This window comes from Mustela putorius, unplaced genomic scaffold (genome assembly GCF_011764305.1).
Source record: "Mustela putorius furo isolate JIRA1106 unplaced genomic scaffold, ASM1176430v1.1 tig00003909_pilon_pilon_pilon, whole genome shotgun sequence".
In the NCBI taxonomy this organism is placed as follows: domain Eukaryota; kingdom Metazoa; phylum Chordata; class Mammalia; order Carnivora; family Mustelidae; genus Mustela; species Mustela putorius.
The window spans coordinates 36803804-36827043 of record NW_025422057.1 but is presented as its reverse complement, the minus strand read 5'-3'; the positions used below and the strand labels follow the sequence as shown (position 1 = coordinate 36827043).

Sequence of the window (23240 nt, the reverse complement as noted above, 5' to 3'; positions counted from 1 at the left end):
GACTCGCAGGGCATACTTTCCCCCAAAATCAGGGGCTCGACCATCTACAAACTTAAATGAAGGCCTCCAAAGACAAAAGCTAGAAAGGGCAGACCTGGCCCAGAAACTGTGCTCCCACACTCAAGAGCTCAGAAGAAAAATAAAAATCCCATAAACACAAGGGCCAAGAAATTATCCAGTCCCCATATAATTCCTGTATCAATTATTTTCCTGGAACCTGTAAAGGCAGTATCAGTGCTCAATGCTATGAATAACAATGATGGGTTTTAGGCAGGATGGGCCGAAAAACAGGTGGAAAACTAGATTCCCTCTGCTGCTGGCTGTGTGATCTTGGATAAATCACTTCATCTTTGAGCCTCAGTTTTCCCATTTTCTTAACATGGAAACAGCTAACTTACCTCAACTATGGAAATAAGATCTCGTGACGACAAAAACCTAATTATATATAACATATACGTTAACAGCGCAGAACCACCAGAGGTTGGTATTAAATTAAAAACCGCAGGTCAGGTATTAAAATATTCTCATTCTGCACAACTCAAAACTGAATGTCATTTCCAGAGTTGCTCAGTACCTTGAACCGAGCTCCGCCCAGTGCGGCCCCATCCCGGCAGCCCTGGAACTGCGCAGGGACTGTGCCACCAGCCGGGACCCGCGCCCCCGCGTCCCCGCGCTGGACGCCCGTCCCTTCCTCCTCTAGGCCAGGCCGCCCCCACCCGCCCTGCGCGGGCTCAAGTGCCAGAGGGTCCCGCTGCGCGGTCCCTTCTACTGCCCACCCCCTCACCCCCGCCGCCCCTGAGACGTTCGGACCCCTGCTAGGGGGTCCGCCAACCCTCCGGGACTCCGGGACTCACCCGCTACTCCCCTATCCTGTCGCACTTGTCCCCAGGGAGTGCAAAGACTCCGTGGCCCTGAAACGCCACCCACTCAAAGATGTACCCTGGGGAAAGACAGCTTACAGACGCCCAGTGAAAGGGAGCGCGAGCAAAAGAGTGAAAACTACATTTCCCATAAGTCTTTGCTCCCGTATCTTTGGGGTATTTAAAAACCACCTCCCTCCACCACCACCACCACCACCCACCACCCCCCACCCCAGCTCTTTTTGGTTTGAATGGAGGGATCCAGCCTTACTCTGGGAGCCCCAGAGCATTTTATTAAAAGAATACAATAAGGCTTGTGTCCCAGGTGATGCCTCCCTCTCTCTGCCTACAGCCTTCCTTAGACCTACCCACATGGCGCCAAGACCTTGAATAATGAGCTTGTCTATTTCAATTTCTTTTGTGGTCTTTTGTTAAATCGCAAAGAACCACCTTTTTCCATGTTACTCAGATAAGACTCACCACAGGCCCCTTGTTTACCTATGACAAAACTGAAAGGTCCCCCAATAATGGGTCCATGATTAAAAGAGCGAGACTGATACAAAGCGAAGGTCAAGCAAAGCTTTACTTCCCACCAAGCATCAAGAATCAAACTCATTGAGCAGCCTGCCTCTTACAAAGATTGTGACCCACCCCCCACTCCAACCCCCCCACACCTTACCCACTAACTTTTAAAGGGCAAGGGCCATATGGTTGGGCCTGGCCACACACCGGTGGCCAATGAGAGATTATAACACACAGAGAAAGTTGCAGTCATGCTAGGTCACACACGGGTGGCCAGTTGAATTATGATTTACCCTAGTAGTTATTTTTTTTAAAGATTTTATTTATTTGACAGAAATCACAAGTAGGCAGAGAGGCAGGCAGAGAGAGAGGAGAGGAGCAGGACCCTCGCTGAGCAGAGAGCCTTATGTGGGGCTTGATCCCAGGACTCTGGGATCACGACCTGAGCTGAAGGCAGAGGCTTAGCCCACGGAACCACCCAGGCACCCCTACCCTAGTAGTTATTTGAACTAGCCTATCACCTTGGTCAGAATTGGTGCCCAAAAGGCGGGGCCCATACTCTTTGGTAGCTAAGGAGACAGTATGCACCCCTACTGATTGGATACCTCCACCTCCTGACCCACCCTTGTATTTGGGCTTTGTTACCTGGAACTGGTTTCCCGGGCAGGGTCAGTTTAAGTTCTTCTGCATAAACAACAAAATCACTGTTTAACCCAGGATGGAATCCTTCTGGTTAAATAGGCCCTTACAAAAACCAGACACAAACCCACCAAAGTCCCATTCTATGTCTCATAAATAATCAGCCAAACCATTTGCCCCCATGACCAATCAGAATAACATACCTGTAAACTTAACTTGACCAAGTTTTTTTTTCTCCCCCACACGACCCTGAAATTTGATTTAGTCCTAAGGTTAATCAAGTATAGGAATGCCAAACAGTCCCTCCCAAAACTTGGCTGACAATAAAGAAGGTATTTCTTGATCTTGCCTCCTAATCCCCTGCTCCTGACACCCAGTTCTTTCTTGCCTTGTTACAGCTCCATTAAAAGAATGAGTTTCTCTCTTTAGTTTCCATTGCTGTGTTACCAGTGGGAGAGTCTATATCATGTGAATGGAAATAGATTCTTGGATTACCCATGAAAGATTTAGCTGAGGATCCACACTCCACTAAATACAGACGGAAAGAAAGTAGCAAGCCCAAAGCAGTTTATTAAGGACAGTACACTTTGGAGAAGGGAGAGTGGGCAGGCTGGAAAGTGGCCACTGCATGTGATGAGGGAGCAGAAGGCTGGCTGAGGACAAAGCAAAAGCTGGCACCTTGCACCTCCTCTCCACCCGTTCCCCTCGGTAATATGTGTGACATTCCTCAGGCACCCCTGGCTGCCCTAAAAGAAAAACAAATAGTTAACTTGCAGAGATCACAATCCTGCAAGACAGGAGTCTCTCTCCGTCTACAAATGTCCTCGCGATTTACAACAAAGAAGCTATCTTATCAATAGCCCAATTTCCAGAGACAAATAACTCAGTTCCTCAGGCCCCAATGTCGCCCTCCCCTCCATAAAAACTGAAGGAGGCTGAGGCAGAAGAAAATATATATAAAGTTAAATTTCTTCTAAACCTAAATCTCACTAACAAGGACACTTGATAGGAGAAATGTGAAACTTTATCTCTAAACCTCCAAGATAGTGTCAGCAATCATTCCCAAGCATATGACCCACAGATATACATCTAAAGGGTCTCATGAGAAGATTTTTTACTAGTAATAATAATTTTTCTCCCAACAATAGCTAGCCCCCTCAAGGTCCTAGAGACCTTGCTCCCAAAATTCCTTAGAGACTAACATCATCCCCTTTGTCCTCACCTACCCAACTCCTGCGTATATAACCAGCCACTCCTCAGGATAGCGGGGCAGCAGCTCTTCCTGCCCACGGGTCTGTCCCCGTGCTTTAATAAACCACCATTTTGCACCAAAGATGTCTCAAGAATTCTTTCTTGGTCATCGGCTCCAGACCTCACCCCACCGAATTCGACCTATATTCTAGAACTTCATCACACAGGGGTTGAAGGCGTATTTACTTTTTATGTTTGCGGAGGTTGTGAGTCATAGTTAGTGATGAGGGAACAGAGGTCTAGCTGAGGACAAAGAACAAGCAGACACCCTACAACCCACTCCCTCCTCCTCGACTCCTGGGTGGGATTTGTGTGACATTCCTCCAGGAAGCTCCCAACTATCTTAATGTTAATGTTAGAGGGGAAAACAACCTTAGCTTGACAGTGACTGGCCTCCAGTATCTTGTAGATCCTCTTTAGCATATAAAGTTCTTTCCCGAACCTCCCTTTTCCTTACCTCCTCCAACTCCCAAGTGTATAATCAACCACTCCTCAGAACCACGGGGCAGCAGCTCTTTCTGCCTGCCCATGGGTCCTGTCCCTGTGCTTTAATACCAAATGTGCTTTTGTACCAAAGGCGTGTCAAGAATTCTTTCTTGATTGTCAGCCCCAGACCTCACCCCACTAGACATCACTATATTCCCAAACCACATTGTTTAGGACCCTCTCTAACAGAGGCTGTTTCTAATTACACAAGGGACTCCTCCTACCACTTGGGAGGGGAAGTTTTGGCCCTACAAGGTTCTTGTTGCAACTTTCCTGGCCACCTTCCCCTATGGGGTGGGGGCGTCCTTGAAACCAAGGTGTAAATATACTGTAATGAAGCTATAGATTACCCTGGGGCAGAGATTAAAGAGAAGAGGCATGGTCTGCACCTGTGGCTGTGGGTCTGTAAGCCCTGGAGTGTTGGAAGCCCTAAGGGCAGCTTGTTAAAGCCACTGGAGTCAGGATGTTGTACCCTCAGGCTTCTAACATGTCACCTATTTATCACTGGCTCCTATCTAACTGCCTACTCTGTGAGCTCTTTCCTATTTGTAAATACACACACACACACACACACACACACACTCACACGCACTTCTGTGACTAATCTTTCAGACATTTGCAGATCTTAAGATGGGAGCTGTTTCCCTGTGGCTATAGTCACCCTCCCCGATTGCAGTAGTTAGCTCCCTTACTGCAAGAGGTTTGTTGTTGTTGTTGTTGTTTCACTCAATAAACTTTATTTTTAGAACACTTGTAGGCTTATAGAAAAAATGCACATGAAGTCCAAAGTTCTACTCTACTTGCCTCCTCTACCCCCTCACCCCTCCTACAGTTTCCCTGTTACTAAGATTACTGAACACAAGTTCCGTTACCAGTCCCTCAAAAGGCCATTATTCCAGAGACAAATGTTTGACTGGAAAGGAATGTGAGCTTTAGTCAGGAGGCTGGCAACCTGAGAAGGCGGACTCATGTTCAAAAGACAACTCCAAGGATTCTGCCTTAGGGGTTTCTTAAGGGGTGTGGGGTACAATGTAGGATAGTTAATCAGCAAAGGGAGTGCAGTAGCCTGCAAGGATTCTTGATTATGTGCAGATTCCACGATACCAGCTACAAAGGTCATCTTAGTGCGGAGGAACTGTGTGTGTGTGTGGATGTGCAGGAGTATTCTGTTCTTTCTGCAAAGGAAGGCAACACCTACAGATATACAAAGGGAAGTCAGTAAAATCACTTGCGTGACCAAAAAAAAAAGAAAGAAAGAAAGAAAAACATTTTGTAAAAAAAATTGCTGGGCTAATCTGAGAGCCAAGACTGTTTCAAACAGACTTGCTAACTTCTGTGGCCTGGGAAAGGTCTGGTCCTTCACTCCTCAAGGTCAATAGTCTGTAAACCTCAAAGAAAGTAAATTAGTCTGTTGCAGATCAAGGGACTTAGGTCAGCAAGTAAGGAGTGTTAACCTGAAGCAAGTCAGCCTTTAAGGCCAGCTGCTATGCTGTTACACTAACATCTTGCATTTGTATGGTATATTAGTCACAACTGATGAACCAGTATTGATTTGTTATTCCTAATTAAAGCCCAGAGTTTACAGTATAGTTCATTCTTTGTATTATACATAATATTAGGTATCTACCATTATTGCATCATAAGAAGAGTCTCACTGTCCTAAAAGTATCCTGAGTTCCACCTGTACCATTCACCCAAAACCATCGGCAAGGAACGATCTGTTTATTATTTCTATAATTTGGCCTTCTCCAGAATGTAATATACTTGGAATTATATAATATGTAGTCTTTTTAAGTATGTCTTTCATGTAGCAATATGCATTTAATGTTCCTTCAGTCCTTATGGCTTGGGAGCTCATTTGTTTCAACTATTAACTAATACTCCATTGTATGGACGTACCACCATTTATATATCCCTTCACCTGCTGAAGTGATGAATGTGATGGGCCCAGGTAGAATGTAAAGAATTCTTCATCAGAAGAACATCCAGTTTTGCTTCCATTTTTGGCATCAAATAGGGTACCTGATCAGCCAACCCCCTGAGAGGAAATGGGTATGCTCTATCTCTGCACCTCTGGCTCTCTGATATTTGCCTGGCTTTGGGAATGTCAGGGACTAGATCTCACCTACAGGCCATTGAACGACTGAGTACCTTCAGGAGGTACAACTACCAAAACACCTGAAGCAAACTCACACTTGAGTGGACACATAAGGACATATACCAAATAAAACTTCCCACTTCTAGAATATCAGGTTGGTTGTCAGCCGGCACTTTCACAGACACATATTCCCTCTCATCTGCTTTTGCAGGATTACTGTGACTTGACATAGATCTGGTCTGGTCATCCAAGGCCAGAGCCTTCTGGAACCTTAGCATGTGCAGCCAGCATCACTGCACATTGCATGAGTAGCTTCAAAAACCTCCTTTAGCAGAGCCAGGCCTGGTCAGAGCATATGTTCTTGGGAATATTCTCTGGATGGAGAGCCAGCATGACTATGATTCTGCCAAATGCTTCAGCTAAAAGCTCAAGAGTTAACTAAAGAAGGATTTTTCCTATACCCAAGGAAGAGATAAACATTGCTTCTTCTGTACTAACAAGGCAACCAAGTGTGATGCCCAAGTTTTCGTGTCCAAGAGACCACCAAGGAGCCAACACCGATGCAATCACACGAGGGCTTATTTGACAAGCTTATGCTTGGGCCCAAGTATACCCAACACAGCGGAGTAGGGACTTGGACCCCGAGTCTAGTTAAGATAGGGGTATTTATGTGTCATTACAAGAGGCTTTGGGGGGGAAGAGGGGAAATTTCAGACTTTCCTGCAGTAAGCTGATTAGCTGTTGCTGGGGTGTTGCAGGAATGGGTATAGCGGTTTTTCCGGGAACTAAAGTCAGCCCCTGATCACTGGGGCCTGAGATGGCTGCTGAAGCTAAGATGGCTGTACTCTTCCTAAGGTTAAACTTGAGGTGGGATGTCCTTAATTTTCTCGACCTCCACATTCCCCCCTCTCAGATGTACCTAAGTAAGGACCCAATCATGGGTCCAGGCTGGTTTAGGTCGGGGCGGGAGTGACTGTGTCTGTATCAGGGGTGTTATTGGATGCAGACGGCACGGTAGGTACAGAGGAGGGCATTGGGGAGGTAGGAGTTGTCTGAGGTTTGGGCAGAGAAGGTGCTAGCACAGGGCTTGGGCCTAAGGCAACTGGGTTAGTTAAGGGTTGCTGGAGGAGTTTGATTCCGAATATAGCACCTGGGTCTCTGGGGAAAACTCTGGTTTTTTTCATAAAGTCTTACTCCCCAACCAGAGTCCAGTACTCCATCTCGTCTCTGCCTGTCCTTCAGGAGTAAAAGTAATGCTTACTGGATTGCAAGTGCCCTCTATAGATTTAATAGATTTACTGCACTGGCCCATAGTACCAGTTCGGCTGACAGATATAAGGTTCTTTTTTACAGGAGGGTTCCACCAGATGTGGCCAGTGGAGACACAGCTCCATGAAGAGCAGTAATAACTGCTGGTGCCTCCACATTGTTGTGCTTTTTCTTTGGTGTGCCCCGGGCAGACATAGAAATGATGTTTACTAATGAAGGTTTCATCCCAGGTTAGGTGAAGGAGTTTAGCCAAGTCAAAAGTTAAAGAGGGAGGGACGCCTGGGTGGCTCAGTTGGTTAAGCAGCTGCCTTCGGCTCAGGTCATGATCCCAGCGTCCTGGGATCGAGTCCCACATCGGGCTCCTTGCTCCGCAGGGAACCTGCTTCTCCCTCTGACTCTGCCTTCCACTTTGTCTGCCTGTGCTCGCTCTCGCTCGTTCTCTCTCTGACAAATAAATAAATAAAATCTTTAAAAAAAAAAAAAAAAGTTAAAGAGGGAAACCATGTCCCGGGTGGATGAGAGCCGGTGGTGGTACTCAAAGCGTCTCCAGTGGCTGCGTTATAAATTATCCATGTCAGATTTTGTGGCAAATGGGGGTTGGAAAGGCATTGGGTAAACAAGGTTAAGAGTATTATTACCACCACCGCAGTTTTAGCTTCAGGGGATTGTCCTTGTTTGGTTGGCTTTTCCATTCTGGGACAAAGTCTTTGAGAACAGTGTGTGGGTCAGCTGGCCGGACGTGGGTGTAGTGGACCCAGGGAGTAATCCCGTCGACCTTGAGAGATGTGGGAGTGGTCAGGAGCACAAGGTAGGGTCTCTTCCACCTGGGATGAAGTGTCTGATGTTGGTGTCTCCGGACGTACACCTGGCCGATATTGATGGGGGTCCGGGGGGTGGCCCAATCTCATAGAGGGCCCTCAGCTTAGGCCACACCTGTTCATGGGTTTGTTGCAACATTTAGAGGGAGAAAAGGAGTTAGTGATCATCAAACTCAGCAAGCACCTCAGGTTTTAAATTGGGAATAATAGGTGGAGGAATACCGAGCATGATCTCGTAGGGAGTAAGTCCCATCTTATATGGGGAGCTTCGTACCCTATATAGGGTGAAGGGGAGGAGAGTCACCCAGTCCCTGCCAGTCTCCAGGCTAATTTAGTCTCTTTTAATGGTCTGTTCATCCTCTCTACCTGTCCTGAGCTCTGGGGCCTATATGCACAATGTAATTTCCAATCTGCCCCAAGTACTAGTCCTACTCCCTGTGTTACCTTAGAGATGAATCCTGGTCTGTTGTCTGATCCAATCTTAACAGGAAAACCACACTCAGTAAGATGTCTTCCAGCAGCTTCTTGGTCATGATCTGTGCTGTTTCATGTTTGGTAGGACATGCCTCTGTCTATCCTGAAAAAGTGCTACAAACCATAGCAAATACCTGTATCCGTATTTTCCAGGTTTTACCTCAGTGAAGTCCACTTCCCAGTAGGCTCCTGGGTGGTCCCCCCTGGACTTGGGTGCCCGGGTTAGATTCATGGGCGGTGGCATTAGTTAATTGACATGAGTGACAGCTTGCCACAATCTGTTCGATCTTTGATCGGGAGTCTTTGATGGTGATCCTTGCATGTCACACCAAGTCTTCCAATTTTTTTGTTCCCATGTGGGTACTCTTATGCATTTTGGATAGGACTCGCCGTCCCCATTCCTCTGGTAGGATTATGCTGGAATCTGCAGCTCTCCACCTTGTGTCATGGGCAGACGCCCAATCCATTGTAAGTCTGTGTCAGTGTAGTTGGGGGTGTCTGGCAAGTTCGGTGTTCCTGGATCAGGCAGTGTGGTCACTAAGACATGGTTCACCAAAAGAGCTGCCTCTTTTGCCTTTAAGTTGGCCAGCCAGTTTCCCCTGGCCACTGGCGTGTCTGCTTTTTGGTGTCCCAGACAATGCATAATGGCCAGTGCCTTAGGCAGCCAGAGGACCCTTAGGAGCTCAAGGATTTTTGCCTTGTTTTTAATAGTCTCTCCTTCTGCTGTTAAGAGCTCTCTTTCTCTATAAATGGCTCCATGGATGTGGGCTGTGGTAAAGGCATACCTGCTATCAGTATAGGTGTTTATCCACTTGCCTGCTCCCATTGTTAGTGCCTTGGTTAGCACAATCAGTTCCGCACGTTGGGCAGATGTCCCAGCTGCTAACGGTTCCGCCAAGACAGTCTCTGTCTCTGTGGTCACAGCTGCCCCGGCATACCTGATTCCTTCCCAGACAAAGCTGCTGCTGTCTATATACCAGGTGTCATCCGAGTTCGGCAGTGGTCGGTCCTGGAGATTGGCTCAGACTCCGTGCACTTGAGCCAGGATTTCTTGACAGTCATGTTGGGGGGAGGGGATGTCCCAGTCAGGGTTAGGGAGCAGTGTTGCTGGGTTTAGGGCTGTTGGTACCTGGAACAAAATTCTGGTAGGTTCAAAAGCAAGCCCTGGTAATGGGTTAAGTGGGCATTGCTGATCCATTGGTCCGGGGGGTTGTTTGAGCACCCCTTCAATGGCATGCATGTTAGTGACATATAGTTCCTGCCCCATAGCCAGCTTATCTGTATCCTGGCCACTGCAGTAATAATTTTTAAGCATGGAGGCCATCCAGCGGCCACAGCATCTAATTTCTTTGAGAGGTAGGCCACCAGTCTCTTCCAGGGGCCTATGTATTGAGTTAGGACTCCCTTCACCACCCCTTTCTTTTCATCCACATAAAGGTGAAACGGTTTAGTCAGATCAGGCAGCCCGAGTGCAGGGGCTCAAAGCAAGGCTTGCTTAATTAAGGTCATTGAAGGCTTTGTTCATGGCCCCAGTCCATACAAAGTCCTGTTTTTGTTTTGTGGTCTCGTAGAAGGGCCTAGCCATATCAGCGAAACCAGGGATCCACAATCGGCAGAACCCAGCCGACCCTAGGAATTCATGTACCTGGTGGATGTTTCAAGGCTTTGGGATTATCATGATGGTCTCCTTCCACGCATCCGTTAACCATCTTTGTCCATCTTTTAATTTGTACCCCAGGTAGCTCACCTCTGTTCTGGAGATCTGGGCCTTCTTAGCTGAAGCCTGGTATCCCAGAGTTGCTATCGCTTGGAGCAAATCCTTGGTGCCTTGTAGGCATGTTTCCTGGTCCTCTGCTGTCAACAGGACTCTATTGTAATAGAGTCTATTGTAATAGAGTCAGATTAGGGTGCTTGGTATGGAGCTCACCTAAGTCTTCGTGCAGTGCCTCGTTGAAGATGGTGGGTGAATTCTTGAATCCTTGTAGTAGTCGAATCCAGGTGAGTTGACCATTGATGCCCTTCTCCAGGTCCGCCCATTCAAAAGTGAAGAGCTCTTGGCTCTTTGGGGCCAAGGGCAAGCTGAAAAAGGCATCCTTTAGGTCTAGCACTGTGTACCAAGTCTTGTCTGGGAGCAAGGTGGAGAGGAGAGTGTAGGGGTTTGGGACCATAGGGTGCATGTCCATCACCCGTCGGTTAACTTCCCTCAAGTCCTGGACCAGTCTATAATCATTAGAGTGTGGTTTTCGCACCGGCAGCAGGGGAGTGTTCCATGCCAACTGACAAGGCCACAGTATGCCTGAGTCTAGCAGTCGTTGAATGTGTGGGGTGATCCCCGTCTGTGCTGTGAGAGGCATGGGGTATTGGTGGACCCTGACTGGATCTGCTCCTGGTTTTAATTCAATGTATATAGCTGGCTGATGTTGGGCCAGTCCCATTCCCCGTTTCTGCCCATGCTTGGGGAAACTCCTGCAACCAGTGGTCATTGTCGGTCATTGGTGCTGGGGGCGTTTGGTGGAGATGATATTCATCCTTGAGGTTCATAACAAGAACCTAGATCGGGTGCCCCTCTTGATCCAGAACCTTTGCCCCTTTAGGGTGGAAACTAATTTGAGCTCCCATCTTGGTGAGTAGGTCCCGGCCTAACAAGGGGTAGGGGCACTCAGGGATGACCATGAAGGAGTGGGATACCTGGCTCACGCCGAGATCCACTGTTCTTCGGGTAGTTCATGAATATTGTTTAGTGCCTGTGGCCCCCTATACACATGAGGTCTTATTTGTCAACTTCCCTTGAGGTTGTAGCAAGACAGAGAGCTGTGCCCTGGTGTCTACTAGGAATTTAATCAGTTGCCCCTCCACTTTAAGGGTTACCCTGGGCTTGGGGAGGGGTGCCAAACCCCGACTCCCCTAGTCATCTAAATCTTCGACCTCCAAGATAGGAGCGGAGGCCTTTGGTCTTTTGTTGGGGCAATCCTTTACCCAGTGGCCTTCTTCTTTGCAATAAGCACACTGGTTTTTATTCAGTTTGGGGCATTCTCAAAAGGGGCCATCCTCCTTACCTGCTCCTGAAGCCAACTTCTTGAGACGTCTCTGTTTTTCATGTGGGTCATCCGTGGTTGTGGCCAGTAGGATCTTAGCCAGGTTCCGGGTCTGATGGTCACTTATCTTAGCCTGTTGTTCCTCCAGGCTCTCTCTGTTATTTGTAGACTCTGTCTGCCACCACTATCAGATCCTGTAGGCTCTTGACTCCCAGTCTTTCTACCCTCTGCAATTTCCTTTTAATGTCTGGAGCAGCTTGGTTAACAAAAGACATAACAATGGCAGCTCTGGTTTCTGGGGCCTCTGGATTCATACAGGTGTACTGTCTGAACGCCTCTATGATCTTTCCTAGGAATGCCGCCGGACTCTCATTTTTACCCTGTCTTACATCATATACCTTGGCCAGATTGGTAGGCTTGCATGCTGTAGCCTTGAGACCTGCCATTAGAGTCTGGCGGTAGACCCAGAGCCTCTCCTTACCTTCTGCCAAGTTGTAGTCCCAAGTGGGGCGAGACAAGGGGAAAGCTGCATTTATGAGATCAGGGTTCTGAGTTGGCTGTCTGACGTCACCCAGGATGGATGGACTTTTGGGCTTCCACCTGGATTCACTCTCTTTCCTCAGTGGTAAAGAGAACCTGCAAGAGTTGCTGACAGTCATCCCAGGTGGGCTGATGGGTGAAAAGAACAGTATCCAAAAGACCAATCAGACCTTTTGGTTTATCGGAGAACTTTGCATGTTGGGTTCTGCAGTTGTATAAAGTACTAGTAGGAAATGGCCAATATAACATTGGCTGTCTTCCCATTTCATTGGGGGGTCCCATAGTGCGGAGGGGAAGGACAGTGGAATTGGCCAGTCCCAGGTTTGAGGTTGGGGCTGCCCGATGGGTCCGCCCACGTGTCCCTGCCACCGGCCCATGCATGGGGGGCCCCTCCATCTGGTAGGGGGAGCGGCACTCCCTCGGCAGCCCCTAATGCTTCTGCTGGAGGGGCAGACAAGGTGGTGGGGAGACCTGGTACAGTGGTGGAAGAATCAGGTCCTCCGTGGAAGTGTCCTGAAGGACTGGGTAAAGCGGAGTCTTTGGTTTGGACTCCGTTTTCTTGTTAGACTTAGGAGTTGGGTTCCGCAGGACGTAGGTCCTGCTTTGGGAGGGAGAAAGGGTTTAAGCCAGGAGGGAGGGTTCTCAATCATGTCTTGCCAGACCAGGATATAAGGCACTTGGTCAGGGTGGCCATGTGGTTTCGAATTTGAATAAATGCTTATGAATCTGTCTCTCCACTTAGATGGCAAGTCACTTGAGAAGAGGAAATATGTCATATCCAGGTACCAAAAAAGCAGCCTGCATGTAACTAATGATCATTCATGGCTTGCTAACTTTAAAAAAAAAATTTATTTGTCCAAGCACAAGCAGTGGGAGCAGCAGGCAAAGGGAGAAGCAGGTCTCCTGTTGAGCAGGAAGCCCAGTGCAGGGCTCCACCCTAGGACCCTGGGATCATGACCCGAGCTGAAGGCAGACTCTTAACTGATTGAGCCACTCAAGTGTCCCAGCTCGCTGGCTTTTGAAAAAAAATAAGGAACTAATGGCAATGAAGACTGTCTTAGACATACCAACAACATGTTTGAATGCAGCTCCCCAAACATTTAAGGACTTCTCAGAGCTATGAAAATGATGAAATGATGTGAGTAGTAGAACTTGTGCTTTTCGGCCCAGCTTAGAATTCTAAACTTCAACGCAATTAGAAAATATCTTTACCTCTTCTTATTTTTTTTAGTTAAGTGGACTCCCTAAGTCCAAGATATTTCAGACAAGTCTAAAAACGTTTGCCTCCTAGGATCCTGAGAACTTTTCTCATAGACATTATAGGAGCAGGCTATGCAATGTCTTGAGACTAGGTCAATGGCGTAAATGTTCCTTGACATTTATACTGACAATTCCAAGTGAATGACTGCTTGACATGTAAAAATAAAACACAAAAATCCCATATATTCCTTATATTACATGTGGAATATAAGGAAGTCAGCCAGGGATATAAATTATGGTAGGCCAAAGACAGCCGTTAAGACACCTGAGATGGTATGAAAACTACTGTAACTTTCAGAGCAGATAGCTGAGTATTTTCTTTATGGATGTGACTGGCGTGAATTTGCAAACATGAGTAATCTCTAAGGCAAACATCAGACACTGCATATAGAGGTCAAAGCACTTTGACCTATGTTCCTTTATCATATTGTGTGAATTATTAAGGTAAACGTGGAGACATCAAGGCACAGAGAAAAGAAGCTGCTGACTCAGAGCCTCAAAGAAAGATGGACATGTACTGAGAATGAGTCCCTACTCATACTTCTATGTCATTTGGCCTGTAAGGGACCCAGGAATCATCTAAAAATGTACCTCTCAAACTTTTTTTTAAAGTAGGCTCCATGCTGAGTCTGAACTCACAACATGGGTCTTGAACTCACGACCCTGAGATCAAGACCTGAGCTGAGATCAAGTGTCAGACATTTATGGGGTGCCTGCGTGGCTCAGTTGGTTAAATGTCTGCCTTCAGCTCAGGTCATGATCCCAGAGTCCCAGGATTGAGCCCCGCATAGGGCTCCCTGCTCAGCAGGGAGTCTGCTTCTGCCTCTGTCCCTCACCTTGCTCACGCTCTCTCTCTCACTCTAAAGAGTCAGAGGTTTAATCAACTGAACCACCCAGGCACCCCTCAAACTTTAATATATCAAGAAGTCACCTAGACATCCTGTTCAAAGAAAAACTCTAATTAGGTAGGTCTGTGTCAGGGACCTAAGACCCTGCATTTCTAACAAGCTTTAGTTGATGTGGATGCTGCTGGTCCACAGACCATACTAAGAAGCAAAACCAAGCCCAGTGGGCTTTTTGGTTTGTTTGTTTGTGTTTTTCCTTTTTTTTTTTTTTTTTAAGATTTATTTATCTATTTTAGAGAGAGAGTGAGAGTGGGGGCAGGGGGAGAATGAGAGAACAAAACTCAAGCAGACCCCTCCCTGAGCCCAGAGCCTGATATAGGGCTTGATCTCACCACCCTGAGATTATGACCTGAGCCAAATCCACGAATTAGATATCTAACCAATCATGCCACCCAGGCACCACTAGTGCAGTGGTTTTAAATCATGATTACACACTAAAATTACCTTGGTATTTATTTATTTTTTTATTTTTTTAAAGATTTTATTTATTTATTTGACAGAGAGAGAGATCACAAGTAGGCAGAGAAGTAGGCCGAGAGGAGGAAGCAGGCTCCCTGCCTAGCAGAGAGCCCGATGCGGGGCTCGATCCCAGGACCTTGGAATCATGACCTGAGCCGAAGTCAGAGGCTTTAACCCACGGAGCCACCCAGGTGCCCCTACCTTGGGATTTCTTTCTTTCAATGACTGATAATTCTGATGCCTGGGCCTAACTACCAGAGATTCTGATTCACTGGACTAGAGATTAGCTCAGGGATCAGCTTCTCTGTTTTGTTTTGTTTAGTTTGGTTTGGTTTTTTTGCTTTGTTTTGAAAGATTCTCAAGGAATTTTCTAGTTTGCTGCCAGGGCTGCAAGCCACTGTCCAAGGCTAACACTTTTATTGAACTGATAAGACAACTCATAGAGTTTGACTCATCTAGATTGTTAGTCAAACACAGAACTGGTCCTAGAATTCTGATATTGGACTCATAGTTCTATGATCAAGTTTCATTTCTTTAAGTCAAAACCCTGTCCACTCAAAATGAGTTTCCCTCTTTACTTTTCACTATTCTTTCCTATTTGTAAACACACACAGACACACACATACACATAGGCACATTTATACACTATATTGACTGTTTCCTCTCTCCTTAGTGCTTCTGTCCTGTGAGTTCATGGGTCTGTTCATGCCAAAGACGTGGTCAAGATTCTGCATACCTAATCAGCTAAGTCAGAGCCCCACAGAACCAGGACTGCCGCCAAATTCATAGTGATCACAAGATAAAGATTTGCTTTGTTTCTGTGTCAGAGAAAGTAGGTGTCAATAGGGGAAGGAGATTACGAGGTAAAAACCTTCAGTTATAAAGTAAATAAGTTATGGAGATAATAAAGTATAGCATAGGAATATAATCAATAATATCGTAATAACTTTGTAGGATAACAAATGGTATAGTCTCACTGTGGTGATCATTATATAATGTAGATAAACATTGAATCACTATTTTTACACCTGAAACTAATATGAAACAATATGTCAACTATACTTCAATTAAAAAGTATTTTATTTGCAATAATTTTATGCACAAAAATTTCAAAGACATACTGCTATTTGTGCAAATAGCCCTTCTAACTTTTCAGTTTTGCTGACATTTCCATCCCTCTATTTCAGAGTTAGGTTAGAGCTGGTGCCTTGCAGAAAATGTTTTCACCTGGAAACTCAGTTGGTCTGCTAGAAACATCCCATTTGATACAGAACTAGGAAAGAGCTGAGAAGTGATCACCTTTCCAAAATCTCTTCTTCCCACATAGATCAGTCCGTCCAAGGGAAGGGCTAGATGCCTGCTGCCCAAGAGGCACCACCAGGCTCCATGTGTGGGCATGTCCAGGGCTCTCTGACTTGGGTCCTAAGGTGGGAAGATCTAGATTGCCCTGGCCTGAGGATCACAGCAGAGCACCTGCTCCAGCAGCTGCACAGTCAGAGACATGACATAATTCCACAAATTATAATGGGAAAGTGCTCCTGCTGGAGGTTAGTGCAGACTGCCCACTGCACAAATGGAGGGATTTGTCATACATAATGATAGTAACATCCAGTTACTAAATGCTCTGCAGCGAGACATGCTTTCCATGTGTTATTCCATTTCATTTCACCACAACCCCATGAGGAAAAGATCTGTGACTATTCTTATTTCATAGGTAAGAAATTTTGGCTTAGAAAGATGAACTAAGGCACATGGCTGGCTCAGTCAGAAAAGCACACAACTCCTGATCTTAGCATCATGAGTTGGAGCCCCATGTTGAGGGTGGAGTTTACTAAATAAATAAACGTTTAAAAAAAAAAAAAAAAAAAAGGTGAGCCAACCAGGCCATGATGACATAGCCAGTAATGCCAAAGTCCAATACTGAAACAGACAATGTGATTCCAGCTGGTCTTTGCCACTGTGTCTTGAGTGCACAGAAGCAAATAAAGGTGAAATGTCTTAATAAGAAGATTTAATGTCTTAATAAGAATGTCTTAATGTTGGGGCACCTGGGTGGCTCAGTTGGTTAAGCCTCTGCCTTCAGCTCAGGTCATGATCCCGGGATCCTGGGATCCAGCCCCGCATTGGGCTCTCTGCTCAGCAGGGAGCCGGCTTCCCTTCCTCTCTCTCTGCCTGCCTCTCTGTCTACTTGTGATCTCTCTCTCTGTCAAATAAATAAACAAACAAACAAAAAATTTAAAAAAAAAAAAAAAAGAATGTCTTAATGTCACAATAAGAAATATTGTGCCCAAGCTGGAGAGGCGTGAAGGAAATCTCAGGAAAAAAATGTCCTATTGGTCCCATATCTGACATTAAGGCTTTTTCTGTAATGGAAATTTACCCTCTTGCACAATGCAGAGCACGTACCCCTATAATAAGTGAGATGGTGTATGTCTGAGGAATCCCCTACAATCAGGTAGTTCTGTCAAGGAAACAGGCCTAAGAGTTCCTTCTAATGCCTTAGGTTTGCTTACCTCCAGATAACACAAGGTTTGTCTAATAGCCACTCTTCCCTTTAAGTGAACTTAGGCTCCCATAGTGGGCCAGCCTGGCCATGGTCCCTTTCCTTTTCCCTTAGATAGTTCTACTTTCCATTTCTGTGGTGTTTTGCTTAGAGTCACTACCTACTTCTGTAACTACAGTAAACTTAGGGAGTAGGATTCTTGTTATTTAGGTAATCTTGATTTGTTGGGTTTGGAAATGAATACATGGATCTAAACTATATCATGGTCATAAGATGTCATGAGGGACAGCACATTCTTCTAGGAACTAGGAATGCACAGATGCGGTCTACCTCAAGGTAATTAACTTCAGTGAAAAAAGCAGACGTTTTCCCCAAACCTCCTGCCTTTTATAATCCAGTGAGAAAAACAATAAAATGAGTATGCAGTCAGTTAAAAGTCAGTTTTCTAAAAGTTTCTAAAAGTTTTCAAAAAGAAGTTTGGAATTTAATTTGTCAAACTGTCCAAGCATTGCTCTTTTATTCCATTTGGTTTGAAGCACTATGAATTCAGTCATTTGCTGGTATTGATCAAGAAACATGAAAAGGTTGCTGCATAATTTGAGAGACCATCAGTAGAAGTCACTTTTGAGTAGGACATTTTATTAAAAGACATTGTATACCAAGTAATATTTTTTTTAAAGATTTTATTTATTTATTTGACAGAGAGAGATCACAAGTAGGCAGAGAGGCAGGCAGAGAGAGAGAGAGGAGGAAGCAGGCTCCCTGCTGAGCAGAGAGCCCGATGCGGGACTCGATCCCAGGACCCTGAGATCATGACCCGAGCCGAAGGCAGCGGCTTAACCCACTGAGCCACCCAGGCGCCCCCAAGTAATATTTTTAAAAGGAAAAATAATAAGGAAACAATGTTACTGTTTTTTCATTTTTATATTTGTTTTGGAGGAGGATATATTAATTTCCAATGTAACTATAACTAATTACCATAAACTTGGCAGGCTAAAACCATTCACGTTTATCATCTTACAGTTCTGGAAGTCAGAAGTCTGAAACGGGTTTCACTGGGCTAACATCAAGGTGCTGGCAGAGCCACACTGCCTCCACAGGCTCTAGGGGACAATCCTTTTTTACCTTTCCTGGCTTCTAGAAGCTCCCTTCATTCCCTGGTAGGGATTTCTAATCTACAAAATTACAAATCCCCAAGGAATTAACAGAATACTAATCAGTAGGGTTTTGGATTTCTACTAAAATTTTACAGAAATTGCAGGGAAGCAAACTTTGTATCACTGAGGGCAGGCATCAGAGTCAGGTAGAAACCATCTTCCCAACTTCTTTATCACTGAAACAAGAGATCTGTTAGATTTAACAGGAATGATATTTTAAAGTGCTTCTGTTTGGGGAAGCATGCTGTTTTAAAATGAGTTTAACCACTGCCAATTCTACCAGAGTGAGAAATATGAAAGGTAAATACTCATTGGAGAATTGGTTCATTCTTTATTAGGCAACTCTTCCCAGGTATTGTTATACGCCACTTACACCCAAAAAGCAATGGTGTAAAATAAATCCCTGGATTATGTGATGTGTTTGTGCTTTGACAATTTCCAGAGATTACTGTTACTGAAGTGTCTTACAACCCAATACTGTCTCTCTATCCCACCCCTCCCTACTCTGGGAGAGAACGCTGCACTTCTCAGGGCTCAGTAACGCTAAGGTGTGGGACAGCCTGGATGTTTGCAGAGAATGACAAGCAGCATATTTAGGAAAACAGATACTCTTTAGTACTGAAAATGCTACTGCTAGAAGTATCTGGATGGCTTAGTCAGTTAAATGTCCAGCTCTTGATTTTGGCCTGGGTCATGATCTTGGGGGTAGCGGGATCCTGCCTCAAGTTGTGCTCCATGCTCAGAGTGCGATCTTCTTGGGATTCCCTCTCTCCTTCTGTCCCTCTCTCCACTCACATGCTCCCTCTAAATAAATAGACAAAATCTTAAACAAAAATGTAATTGCCAGCCTCATATATGAATATCTCTAGGTATTAGCAAGTGGTCTCTTTAAACTGACAGTTGAATTTCATGAGCTTGCTACTCCAATCCAGTGACTGACAAAACCTCATTGGTGTCCTTAGTTACCTCCCCTCTGGAATTTCTCCAAGTGCCAAGGGGGTGTCTCTCACGTACCCCTAAATCAGGCCAAGCCACAATGCTTGCCATTCACTATTGTTAAGTACTGCAGCCCAGGTCTTTGCTAATTGCGGTCTGCACGCTACGGCAGGTTCCAGCTCTTTGGAGATCACCCTAGCCACCAACGTCTCCATTCCCACGATGCTTTGAGTGCTGGAACTGCACTGGGATTAAGGTCCTCTACCTGCAGCCTGCCCAGCTTGAATGACTCACCCTCAGTCTGAGTCCACAGCTCTGGAGCTTATACCCAGCCAGGCCAAATGTGAGACAGCCACCTCCACGCTGGAGTCCATGCTGGAGGGAATAGGCCTTCTGGGACATTCCCCTTGATATCCACCCTTCCACACAGGTCTCCTTCTGAACTCCAGTATCACCCTCAACTGCCCTTTATCTGTATTCAGCCATTTCTTTTCTACCCAAAGTCCACCTCCTACGTATTTCAGGCTGTGCTCTGAAGACATGAGGGTATTATTCATACCAGTGATTCTTGGAGGAGGGGCATAATAGGGGAGAGGATTTGGGGCCTTAGAGAAAAAAAAAAAGTTGCGTTTGCCAACTAATAGAGATCTTTTTTTTTTTTTTTTTTTGGTCACAACTGCAGGGTCCTGCTGACATCTAGTGGTTATAAATAAGGATGCTTCTTAAACATCACTAGATAGTTTCCTGCAACAAAGAATTATCTAGCCCAAATGTCAATAGCCGCCAAGATTGAGAAACTCTGCCTTACATCTATTTCTTAGAGGAGTTATTACTTAAGTTTCAGTTTCTTAAGCCGATTTTAGGTCAGTTGCCATGTTTCACTTCTATTTCCTTTTTCCCTAGTTGCTGTGTTTTACATCTTGGTAAGAATAAATCAAGGGGCACCTGGGTGGCTCAGTCAATTAAGTGTCTGTCCTTCGGCTGGGAGGGACAGCCTGTTCATGATCCCAGGGTTCTGGGACTGAGCCCCACATCGGGTTCCCCACTTGGCGGAGAGCCTGCTTCTCCCTCTCCCTCTGCCTGCCACTCTCTCTGCTTGCACACTTTCTTGTGTTCTGTCAAATAAATAAACATTTTTTGAAAAGAATAAATTCAAAAGACAATGCACTATTGATTTGCCGAAGACCGCACCCAATGCACCTTTCTGTGAAAATAAAGATTGATCTATAAATTCCTCCTAATAATTTCAACATGTTCAACACCCACTCAACAGGTCTTCGTTTCCTCCATCCTAAAAATGTATATTCCTTAAATTTTTTTTTAAAGATTTTGTTTATTTATTTGACAGAGATCACAAGTGGGCAGAGAGGCAGGCAGAGAGACAGGAAGGGAAGCAGACTCCCTGCTGAGCAGAGAGCCCAATGCGGGGGGGGGGGGGGGGGGGGCTCGATCCCAGAACCCCAGGACCTCGACCTGAGCCAAAGGCAGAGGCTTTAACCCACTGAGCCACCCAGGAGCCCCATATTCTTTAAATTTTTTACAGGTAGTTTTTGTCTTTCTGAATTTGAATTCTTAACAATATATGTAGATAACCAGGATTTCTTTTTCCTTTGATGTTTACTTCTGATTGCTTATTGCTATTCATTTAAACCTTTATAAGCAAAGACAATCTCTTGACCCAGATAAGCTAAGAGAAAGGAAGGGAAAGAAGTGGGACAAGGAAGAAAAAACACGATCAACATACTGGAAATTTTTTCAAACAGTGGAGGACTATTTTTTAAATTCTTTTTATTCTTTTTTTTTTTAATTTTATTTGTTTATTTGACAGAGAGAGAGATCAAAAGTAAGTAGAGAGGCGGGGTGCCTGGGTGGCTCAGTGGTTTGGGCCTCTGTCTTCGGCTCAGGTCATGATCTCAGGGTCCTGGGATCGAGCCCCGCATCGGGCTCTCTGCTTGGCGGGGAGCCTGCTTCCCCCTCTCTCTCTGCCTGCCTCTCCACCTACTTGTGATCTCTCTCTGTCTATCAAATAAATAAATAAATAAGAATCTTTAAAAAAAAAAAAAGTAGATAGAGAGGCAGGCAGAGAGAGTGGGAGAAGCTGGCTCCCTGCTGAGCAGAGAGCCTGAGATCATGACCTGAGCCAAAGGCAGAGGCTTAACCCATTGAGCCATCCAGGAGCCCTGAAATTCTTTTTATTCTTAATTCTTTTAAATTTTTAAAAATTCTTAGTAAGAAGGAAATTCTAGGTTTATTTTCTACCCACACTAAACCATTCAATACCTTTTCTAAAATGTGGCTTCCCGCTTCAGAAAAAATTATGATAGCGTTTAGGCCCACCACATTACCTCTCAGACCTCAATTCTTAGGGACTTTTTCCCTGCTCTTCCCATTCCAAACACACCATCCATGCACACCAACTATGCTTCACCTCCAGGGGTTTGTATGTACTGTTTCCCATGCCTGGAACTTTCTTCGCTAGCTCCTTATCTCCAGTGCTCACTCCTCACCCACTTCAGATCTTTGCTCAATTGCCACTTTCTCAGTGAAACAAGCTTTTCAGCTATTACCAACAGCTTTATACTAGCAAAAATATCCCGCACTCCAAACCTCTCTGTGCTTTTTCTTCATATCATCTGATACATAATGTTTCATTTGTTCTTTACTATTTTTATCTCCCATACTAGAAGATAACTCCAAAAAAGTAGGTCCTCTATTTTCATCATTACTATATTGATAGTACCTTGAACAATGTCTGGTTTTAGCGGCTGTTCAATATAATTTGCTGAATGAATGAATGATTGAATTCAAGTGGAACAAAAGCCTAGGTTTATTGGTATTTGGCATTTTCTGCTTAGCTTCCCAATACCACCCCCATCTTCAACTAGAATCTTATTATGGTGAGTAAGGCTGGCAAGGGCACAGAAGAGAAGCACTCTTACACAATTGTGAGTGGACGTGTATAAACCTCTATTCAAAGCTATTCAGCAATGCCTATCAACTGCTAAACTGTTTATACATCTTGACGCCAAAACTTCCTTAAATTTACCCAACAGAAAGAACTGCATTGGTGTACAGCATTGTACCTGTTTTTTTTTTTTTTTTTTTTTTTTTTTTCAGTGAAGACGGGAAGCAAGGACTTCAGTTTCAGCTTAGGATACAGAAAGCTGGAAACAGCATCGGTGCCACCCTTACAACACGAATAACGCTGAACAATCTCCTCTCATTTTATTTAAAAATAAATTTAAAAGGTTGCTCGAGCACCACGCAGGCTTAGCAAGACAGGTGAGAGCCCAGGCCAAAGTCCACAGGGCCAGCTGCAAATTCCACATGGAACCACACGGAGCTCTGCAAACATGCACGCCCCCTCCACTCCGCCCCCCCCCCCCGCGCTCCCCCCCCCCCGCTCTTCCCCCCTCCCGCTCCCCCCAACCCGGGGTTTCTCAGCCGAGCTGGGCCCCACTTACCTCTAGCAGAAGTTTCGGTTTCCTGGAACTGGACTCCGCCTAGTCCGAGATCAGATTCACTTTCCAGCTCCCTCTTCCCGCTCTGGTCCTGCGTTTAACTGAAATACCAACAGAGTATTACTCCCACCTTAAAAGACCACCAGAGACGTGAGTCAAAGCCAAGCAGCAAGGGTCGTTTATTGCAGGTTCCCGAACCTGGACCTCTGCACCGCTCCTTGCGGATAAGGCCGAGAGGTCCAGAGCTGGGTTGGTGCAGGGTTTTTATAGACAGATACAAACAAGTTTCGGGTGAGCTGCTTGGTTGACAGTTTGAACAGGCATACTTGGCGCCAGCGGTTTGGTTCAGGGTGCCCGCCGCGCAAGACAAGCAAAGCAGTCTTACAGAAGCAAAACTGGCCGGTTAGCCCCTAGGGGCGAAAAAGCAAGCGTTCGTGCAGAAGCGAAACTACCTGGTTAACAGGATAAAAATGCACTTCTAGCCAGGGGTGTTCTTTTGGTCTTTCATAACAAAGCCAACGCCTGGGCAGCGACCTCGCGCAGGAGAGACGGGGGGGGGGGGGGGGG

At 45.6% G+C, this 23240-nt stretch overlaps 1 long non-coding RNA gene across 7 annotated transcripts; it reads right to left on the bottom strand.

Moving 5' to 3' along the window:
• Positions 1-1977: 1977 nt before the first annotated feature.
• On the bottom strand, positions 1978-23237 carry LOC101681318. 7 transcript variants are annotated; one of them, XR_006603115.1, is made up of 4 exons: positions 23126-23237; positions 22677-22774; positions 7764-12088; positions 1978-2767 (listed from the first exon to the last, which is right to left on the bottom strand). It is a non-coding gene; the product is annotated as an uncharacterized LOC101681318 (long non-coding RNA). The 7 variants fall into 7 exon arrangements; XR_006603116.1 differs by lacking the exon at positions 1978-2767 and having other exon boundaries at positions 7534-8058; positions 8388-12088; XR_006603117.1 differs by lacking the exon at positions 1978-2767 and having other exon boundaries at positions 7534-8058; positions 11474-12088.
• Between the last annotated feature and the right edge of the window lie 3 nt (positions 23238-23240).